Raw genomic sequence first — 10,662 nt, forward strand, 5'->3', positions numbered from 1 at the left:
TTATTCACCAGATATTGTCGATATTGTTACTTAACCATCGGACGTACAGGAGGGGTGGGGGGTGGATGCCACCCCCCATAAGGTTTTTCTGAGTTTTTTTTCCTAGTGGATAACACAGTGGCACCCGACCAGTTTTCAGTAGCTGTTCCTTCATCCCTCCCGCACATTTTGAGACAAGTTCAGTGATGAGCAGTTGCTATGGTTACGAGATATGTCATAAGTAGCAGGTGGTGAAGCCATTTTTTAGTGAAAGTACATGTTCATAAGCGTACGGGCCGGGGGGGCGAGGGGGGCTGCAGCCCCCCCAAATTTTGGGCAACTCAGATTTTTTGGGCAGCGAGAGAAAATTTGGGCAAAGCCAGTTTTTTAATACGTCTCCATTTTATTTAATTATTTTACAGACCTGAATATTAACCTGAAGTCGGCGTAATAATCCAGTTACATTGCAGTGGTTGCTTAGCATGTGATGAGTAATTTACATATTTGCAGTTTTTTTTGGTTAGGCACTATACTGCACTGCACTAGCTGGAATGGGCTATTTCCAGTCGAGAATTGATTAAAATAAACTTTCGCATAACTTTCTAGAATCATCTCCACTCGACGAACAGTGTATGGCAGATAGCATTTAGCAATGGGTATTGCCTGCATAGCAAGCGTTTCCGCGCGAGTTCGACTGGAAACGCTTGCTACGCAGGCTACAATGGGTATGAAAATGAAGAAGTGGCTGACTAATTCTCAGTTTGAATTACGAGAAGAATCTTAATTCGTTTAAAAAATCTATCGAGCTGTTTAAAATAATTCGCTAATTTGTTAAAGTAGACCGAAATGTTTACAAAACCGCTAACAAGAATGTCTCGATACATACTAATCAAATCCTTCTTTCGATTCTAGCAATCAAGCAGAGCTATCTCCACGATCTTTCACACATGTTTTTAAAAAGATTAAAACTACTATGAGGTGAAATTGCAGGTCAAAAGCGCTTCGTTTTCTACAGATAACGGCCAAAAATCAAGATTTTCCTTTTCTTACCATATTTCTAATAATAAAAACTTCATTGCAAAATACCTCGATAACGCACTTAAGGTTTTGCTTAAACTTCACGAACATCCAGGCGACCGTTTCGGAGAAAAAAGCTCCTGTGAACGATTTTGTAAGGTTCCCGTCCCGAGAATCATTGCTGAAGTAAAATAGGTAATGGAGTCATTTCGTTGCTATGACAACTCCGATGTCATTACGACCCTAATGATGACAAATTTTCATCTTAATACAACTGTGGTCGCAATTTTTCCAAATGTTTGTTTATGGCGACGAAGTTTATGCTCAGACTTGGTATTGACCCTGAAAAACTGTGTCGAGCCACCTTCATATGCCAGGACGGCCTATGTTGTTGCAATATGGCCCTCATTTCTTTTCGACTCTTTCGTAAAAATTTGGGAACTTGCGAGATGTTTTTGGGCAAATTGTTTACCGCCCCCCCTGGCAAAAAATTTCCCGTACGCCTATGTACATGTTTTGTCAACTTTTTCAACAATAAAAGTAACTGTTGTGGCTAAAATCATGCAAAGTGCTTATTTATTTGTTATTTTTCATGTAAAGCACAAAAATTTACCATTTCTCGCGGTTTTAACCTGCTTTCTAATTCTTGGTAAAATCCAAGATGGCGACAATTGTTGGTGACGTCATAGACCTCCAGCAGCGCCACCACCCATAAAATATACGATCACATCTAGTTAAGATCAAAGGCTTTTCTTCAAAGGTAAAATCGTTTCGAAATACTGCAACATATCAAAAACTCCGGAGTCCCCCCCCCCCCCCTTGTACCACGGTGGGGGTATGACTAGGCGTGTACGTCCGAGGGTTATTTGAAAATATCACGTTTGGTTTAGGATTTTTTGTCAAAAGGTAGGTTTATGTTTTTGTGAGAGCTTTCCCTTGTAGTTATTTGGGGATCAGTTACAAAAATTTCTTAATTTTACTTGATCTGAGTATGAATGGACGAGGATATTGTCGGTCATTTTTTATACACCCTTAAAACGATGAGCTGAATGATTCTTTTTTAGGGCTGTCTCAAATCAGGGGACCCAACGACGTTTTTCGGGGAAGCAAATATTCCCTAGAATTTTCTGGTACTTAAGGGCGGCTAAAAGTTTTTAAATGATCGTTCCGCTTATGTACAACTTTCGACGCTTATTTAATAAATTCCCTACCATTTTCGGAAGTTTAATTTTTCACATTTCACGGACCAAGTAATTAAAAGCTATGTTTCTTATACTGAAAGGAAACCTAAAATCTTTGGATTCAAAAATTAAATGTGATAGAGCCAGACAGGAATCAGCAGAAAAATCCTCACTTAATAAAGGTAATACGTTGAATTGCATCTAAATTTTTTTGGGAAAGTAATATAATTGAAGCCCTAGTAATTTCGAAAAGACTCAAGTTCTCCTCGAATGACCGTACAAGTACAAATTCATTTATAGCTTCGCTTCAAGTACATTTTTGTAGAGACCAAAAAGCCTAAAAAGTGTTTTCAATGTCTTTAGAAGGATGCCATCGTTGGGTGCCACTAGCGCCTGTCAAATTAATTTCTTGTTCATACACAGTAATGATTAACGCCAACAGCATACCTGCGTCCTTTTGGAACTTTGGTTTGGGGCAGGGTAATCATATGGAAAATGGTGCTTACCTCTGGAAAACTCAAGTCTACTATAGTTAGACATATCTTACAGCAACTCGGAGGAGAAACGTTTCGCTTTGTCGACCGCGAGCACAACTGCCTTAAACTGCTGTGAATCAATCTGTTTATAGATTTGTTTTGAACCTGATTTAACACAACATACCTCAGTTCATGAGATAACAGGCAAAAGGTCACCTTTTTTTCATCACCTGTTCTCAAAGAGAAACTCTCTACTTAAGCCTAGTCGCTATTTGACCCACTGCGTCACAATTATACTGCGTGGGCATCAGTGTAGGATCCTATTAACTTGGCCAATGTCAAGCAAATAGTTTAATGCCTGTAGTGCAAGAACGGACAGGGTATTACACGTATTCTCTCCGAAAGTGAATGCTTAATTTAGGCTTTATTAGTGGTTTTTAAGTAGCAGTTTTAGACTTAGAAAGTTGGCCATGTAATATCACACTTTAATACAATTAGCATGCACCACGAAATACTCCGCTATTAAAAGCCCAGTAAGCTCAGTCAGTCTTTAAAGGACGGATCATTCATCAAATATTGTCAACAATAGGAATTGGCCCTTGCGACTTTCCTAGATCACATAATAGGATATTTCAAATAAGGCTATTATATTTGGAGAGTTTCTTAACGTCACACCGGCTACCGCACTCAGCGGATATTACAATTAAATCCCAACAGGCCAAAGATACAGAAAACTTAAACGTGTCACGACAATTTGGATCATGACACTAGGCATCCAACCCTCATGGGCAAAGCTACTGACAAGAAAAATTGTTAAAGAAGTTTTAAACATTATACAATTTGTCACTATCATTTTTACATATTTTATACGGCATCAGGGCATTCTTTGTTTTAGTCGATATAAAACCGTATCGGGACTGCTCAAACAGAACATTTTTTCCGTGCACGTACCTTACAATCGGATGACCTCACAGCTTGGCAAACTGTCGTCTTGGTAGGCCTCCAACATTCATGTTTCTCTTTGCTAACCCACTTCAGATGACTTGAGAAAACATGTTATCTCATCGATCTTCCGCCTTGTTCTTTTATCAACATATCACGTTTGCAGATCGAGCTGTATAACGCGTTATATCGACCTGCAGTAATGAGAACCATTTTATGACCACTTTTATAGGACACTATACAGCGATGTAAAATAAAAATGCGGCCATTGATCTACTGACGAGGTACTCTTCCCCAATTATGAATATTGCCCATAGCCATAATACACTTTGTTTTCCCCAAAAACGTTGCTTATATAACCTCAAGAGCCGTAATGGGATAATGGTCATATTATGGCTCTTGATAACCTGCATTGATTCCATACATTTCCCATAGGCGGTATTACAGACTTACCTAGGGAAACCGAAAACAATGTTCTAAAATCTTGCATTAAAATGCAAGTTTTTAGGGGAACAGGTAGGGTGCATATAATTGCTATGAGCAAATTGAAAGAGTGCCGAACGTGATATGTTAAAAGCACGTGACTGCGTCCCAGGATATGTCTTCAAATTAGAGGTTTCTTGAGGTTGTAGATTGATACAACAAAAGCTAAGGTGTTGCTTTTGATGAAATGAGGGATCGAGCGATTTTTTCTACTTGGTGAAAAATGCATTAACCGATGGGTCCTCTTTTAAAGAATAGGAAGTTTATCTATTTTAAAGTTCTTAGTTTTGTGGCGTGCCCCCAAAATTAGAGAGCTCAGACCACGGGATGGATCATGAGAGATTGATAAACCAGCAATATAGCTCGAAAGCATAAATGTTACAACCAAGCGTTAATCCCTATATAGTTTTACTAATTTTTAATGCTACAATATCTGTGTGTTTATGTTTCCACTTAAGGTTTTAGGGAAAAATTTCCATAATTCTAATCTGTCCAATGGAGACTGAACTTTTTTTTTGCTATCGTCAAATTCCCAAATTTCAAGTTGATAGATTAATATAGATATCTATAATAATAGATAATTAGATACTTAGATATCTTCAGTTGATATTTTACAGTTTATCTTTTTTGCAGTGCGCTTAATTTTCTATTCCATTTTCATCGTATAGCCATGGCTGACCGCCCAATCCACTGGAAAACTTGAACCATTTATAGACTTAAGAAAAGTCAGTAAAATCTCTACATCTTCCTTATAAATTACAATGTCTATAAACGTGCACACTTACACTATACAGCCTATTAAGCCTATAAAGCCTATAAAATATCTGTAGATTAGATATTTTACCCGACCAGATCGCATATAACGTCTGTGAGATCTCAATGTTTTCCTTGTAAAATTCAGTCAAAGTTTACATTGATTTTATAACGTATCTAAAATAACCTATTAAAATGTGAACATAATCTTTGTAAAATACTCCAGGAATAAAAAACTCTGTAAATAGGTGGTATAAAATGTCAATGAAATCTTCGTAAAAATTGAACCAGAATAACTGCAGAAAATGTCATTGAAATGTGCACAAATAAAGTACTTATGATGATATCTATAAAAGTGGAAAGAATTTTTGTCAAATATACTAGGAGAACTACATGGAATGTGGGCAAAATGTTAATATTTTCTCTGTATTAAGAGAGCTAGAAAAGGAAAACAAGAAGGACACAAAATCCCAACAGAATGTAACCAAACTAAACAAAATGTTTGTAAATGTCTATAAACAAAGTACACACACATTCATGGTTTTTTTTAGTTGTCTGTCTACAGTAGAATATAAAATAATTGTTGTTGTTGTTCTTTGTACTTAATTCAATGTATAAGGTTCGGCTTATGAAAAGTTCTGAACTGGCCCTTACACAACGGATTTTCAGCGCTACAAGGCGTTCCAACATTTATGCGGGTTTTTTGAAGTCATGCAGTTTAAATCAAATTTGCTGCAATATGGTTTTCATCTAAAGCCTGAAACCGTCGTCGTTGCGAATGACGTCTCTTGTAACTGATCAGATCTGATCACCTTTAAAACAGGGACATTCAACGACCGAATGTTTCCAAATAGGCCAAAAGTGTCTCAAATGGTTTTCTTAGTGCTTCAGAAGCGTGTTTGCTTAATTTGGAGTTGCCCTAAAAACTATACATCTGTTCGGATGTCTAAGGGGAACTTAAGTTGTCACGAAAGTCTTAGGTGGCTTTTTCGGAAAGGAAGACGCACGCGAGATCAAGAGACTGTTAGCTACTGTTTTTATCGTCGACACCTGGGCGACGAAGTTTCTGGCTTGAAGTTACCGAGGGTCCTAAAAGGACTGGAATATCATGCCACTTATCGGCGGTGTATAGACGGAAGTAGGAAGAACTGCAGTGGCAAACCCATCAACATCCACGCAGTTGCAGCTGTGCATCCAGCCATACTTTGTTAGTTTTTTTTCAATAGGAAAAAACACTAACAAAAAACGCTTGAGAGAACTAGCATCTCTCCAAAGTCCAAACAAAGTTTATTGTTTTTGATATATTTAGATATATTTGCTAATGGATTTAGCAAAAAAGGGTTACAAGGCCTAATTGGAGGAAATTGTTGGCATATTGCCTCCATTCAAAGCCCCAGTTGGCCACCAGGAAGTTTAAACACGTTCCAAAGTGAAACTTGATTTTCTAAAGTAGTGATTTTCTGGCAAAATATAGCTGTTTCAATAAAGTTCTTACAAAACGCCCTCGTAAAGGAATAAATTATGGCAGCATCACTTAGAAATGCCTTACATTTTACCACTTTTTTGTTTTATCTGGTAAAATTTAGTATTCAGACTATAATTCCTTCCAAACGTGATTGGGTTTTTGTTTCATATGGTAAAATTTAGCACACAGAGCATAATTATTTCCAAAAACGATTCGTATAGTTATGTTTTCTGCAGATAAACGGAAAAAAATCAATGCATGGAAATGAAGGAATTGTTCTTTCTGGAAACCTTTACACTGACACACGCCAAAAGGTACTTGGAAATTTCCACGTACCTAGCTTTACGTAGATAACATGAAAAGGAACACGGAAATTTCCATGTACATAGAAATTTCCATGTACCTTTACGCAGATAACAAGAAAGTTACACGGAAATTTCCATGTATCTTTACGCAGATAACATACAAAGAGGAACATGGACATTTCCATGTATCTTCTTAGTCAATGTACAAACGAGCACTAAGATACATGCAAAAAGACGCTAGAAAATACTTTTTGAAAACTTCTACATAGCCCGATGGAATTTTTTAGAAACCAAAAGTCTGTATTTTTCCGAATATTTGTCCATTTGGTTACGCCTTGTCCATCAGGGTCTCCGCTTCCTGCTGGGTTTCCTTTCTCTGTCATTTCTCTAATCGCCCGGCGAATGGTTTGGAGGCTGCTTGCTCTGATCCTCTGCAACGATGCATTAATACACTGATGCATTTCGCACAAGGCGCGGTAGATCCTATTAACACAAGGAGAATGACTGAAATTTTCGCATTTGTTGTGTACAGTATATGATTAGCTGATTAGAGGAAGACAACCCCATTTCCGGTCCCTTTATCCAGAACTTTTTATATACATGTATTACAAGCCTGTGTTGCAGCCAGCTTACTCATCGTCGGTTTCAGTTTTTCGTTTTGAGATACCAAGGAATTGAATTTTAAAGAACAGCGCAGTTGTTAATTGCCTTTGATTTGTGTTGAGTTAGTTGCTAAATTTTGCGGCGATGATTTTTCAATACAGCATGACAGCACAAAGGGTCAAATATTTACTGAGTTGTCCGTTGGGTTTCTAAAGGTTGAAGATCGCGCGCAAACAAGTCAAACAAAACTGACAAAAGACCGCCATGAGCAGTTTTACTGTGGTCTACGGGCTAAAAACTCAAATAGACCGATAAAAATAGGGTATTTTTGTCTGAGTTTGGAAAACACCCTCTCTGGAATAATAGCCGCACAAAATATCGTGCCCGTTTTAGTACTCCACTGGATTTTACAATAACGTGTAATTACTTTAAACCCACATTTTTCTTTCGTCAGTCTTTTTCGTTTCGCCTCGTTTTTGCTTCCCTCAATTTTCCCTTAGCGTATTGTTTCTATGTAGTATTCAGGACTTTGTTACCTTTCATTTTTTTTTCGTCTGTATTTGAAGCGTTTGATTGACCTCACTCAGGCTCTCCTGAGCAGTTGTATTGAGAAATCTCTTTGCAAAATCTTGATCGCCTTCTTTCACCACAGCCATTTTCCCTAATTAAAACTGCACTGATGTTGTACGAGTCAGTCTTGCTGCAACGGCCTCTAATTCTTACATCTCAAAACAACGAGCGGGTAACTTGCCCTCCGCACTGTATATAGTGGAGTATTGAAGATTTGTTTCATTTTCCTACTAGTGCCAAGCATTTCACTTCATCCGCAAAACGTGGCAGTATCCTTAAAGCAAAATATCACCATGGTTTCCTTCGCTTGCAAAGTCACCGGATCGACACCGGATCACCTCCACCTATGCTGTAGTTACTTGGTTAAAGAACAACTCTACACAGCCCAATGCAACAGAACTTGAAATTGATGGGATTTCATGGCTCATTCTTGTTTTAGTGGGAAAACAGAACAGCGAAGATAGGTACATCTGCGCTGCTAGGAATTCAGAAGGGGAAGCCTATTCCCCAGAAGCAATGGCGATCATTACAGTTCCAGGTGCGGACAATAGTTTATCGGCTGTTACAAAGATATGTTTACCCTTAAGCTCCATTTCCACCGCTTTTCCGATTCCGGAGTGACTCATTTTCCGAACAGAGGTTGGTTATCGAGGTTACCTTCCTAATAAAGAATCAGACCATAAGAAAGGGCGCGGCATTTCGAAAGGGTTAACTGATTGCACTTATACCCGGGGTATCCAATCGATGGATGATCGGAAAACCTATCGATAAAGTTAATTGGTATCCATTGGTATCGGTCAATCGATGATCAATCGATAAGTACACAAAAACCAATCATCGATTGCTATCGATTGGGACAGCAACCTCGAACCGACGTCATGCCCGCTACTTGTCCGATCATTCACCATTTTTAGGAAGTCCTGGGAAAGAAATTGGTAAAACAATTTCGACCTAGTCTTCGCAAGGCAACGGAGGGATAGTTTAAGTAATTTGCAAGCGGTAATATATCCTTTACCCTCTCTTGATTCTTCCAAAATTATGTGTGAGGACTCCTCTACTCGGAATTGGACGATTGCTATCGATTGGGACAGCAACCTCGAACCGACGTCATGCACGCTACTTGTCCGATCATTCAACATTTTTAGGAAGTCCTGGGAAAGAAATTGGTAAAACAATTTCGACCTAGTCTTCGCAAGGCAACGAATATACATGTACCCCGTTGCACGTGTACTCGAATTACCCACATGCCCGTCATTGCTTTTCCGTGTCATTACGTCTACGCAAGAAGTCCGGGAAGAGGCTTTAGTGATTATAAGATGCATCGTCAAAGGCTATTATTATTTTCCGTTTTGAGTTGAACGTCGATGAAGTGTTTACTGCTAACAAGAAGAGGGAAGAACGTGAAAACGCGTATAGTTTTCCACTTTGGACAACATTTTCAAACTTCAAGCGTTTTTGTGTTTGGTTAACGTTTTCATGGAATATGTGTGGATAGGAGGCAAGAACGAGAACAAACTTTTAAGCTGTCAGAGGAAAACGGATACCCGGTGGAAGGGGCGTTGACGAGAAAGAGAGATTATTGTTCTCCTGTTAACGTTCAAAGCATTAAAATGAAATGTGTTTACAATTACTGCGTACAGAAATGTGATAATTATGCTCCAATTCCGTCAATCTGCAACCGATCGATACCAATCGATATCAATTTATCTATCGATTGTTATTGAAAATCGATAACCACAAGAATCTTCGTCATCGATTGGTCATCGATTATCAATATCAATCGATTAATTGATATCGATTGGTATTGATTGACATCGATTGTCAGCGATTATCGATTTCATAGATCGGATACCCCGAGACTTATGGAGACGCCATGCTGGTGCCCACCTGGATGGGCACCAACATGGCGGACGGAAACCAACAGAAACATTCTGATACCGAGTTTTGCTACAAAACCGTGAAGTTATCCCTCGAGGAACTCATAAACATGAAAGTAATTAAAGTCGAACCTCCCTTAAGCGACCTTGGCGCTTATCAAGAATGGTCCCCAATCCCGCTCCCCTGTTCCCTCTCTCTCAATCTACCAAAACTCGAAGCACAAGGATTTTTTTTCCGAGTAGAGGAGTCCTCACGCATAATTTTGGAAGAATCAAGAGAGGGTAAAGGATATATTACCGCTTGCAAATTACTTAAACTATCCCTCCAAAAGTGGTTGCGGCTGCTTGCATGACCTTTTTCGAGCGAGCCCCATCGCAGACCTTCAACACCTTGCGGATGAGGGGGAAGACCCTAGACATTTGGCCAATGTTATTAACGACGCTTTTTTGTCACCAATGACCGCTTTCACCCCTCTAGTCACGCCTGATGCACACGCGCGCGCGCGCGCGTATACATGCCAACAAGATCTTCCCCGTCCGATATCTGAGTTTTCAGTCTTTGAGAAACTATCGGCGCTTAATACGAACAAAGCATCCGGACCTGATGGAATCCCTTCTTGGGTATTAAAAGAAAACGCGGACTTATTAGCTGCACCAGTGGCAGACATCTTGAATTCTTCCTATTTGGAGCGTCGCCTTCCAACTTCGTGGAAGAAAGCGGACATTACACCCCTCCCGAAGACTTCACTTGTTAGCGATGTGAACAAACACCTGAGACCCATTTCGTTGACTCCAATTCTCTCCAAAGTCGGGGAAGAGTTTGTCGTTGACGGCTACATCAAGCCTGCCGTCCTTGCGAAGATTGACCAGAACCAATATGGGACTGTTCCGAACTCCAGCACAGTGCATGCCCTGATCAGCATGCTCCACAACTGGTATAAGAATGCTGACGGCAACGGTTCTACTGTGCGCGTGGTGCTCTTTGACTTTAGGAAAGCATTCGATCTCATC

Source organism: Porites lutea, chromosome 2 (assembly GCF_958299795.1).
Source record: "Porites lutea chromosome 2, jaPorLute2.1, whole genome shotgun sequence".
NCBI lineage: Eukaryota > Metazoa > Cnidaria > Anthozoa > Scleractinia > Poritidae > Porites > Porites lutea.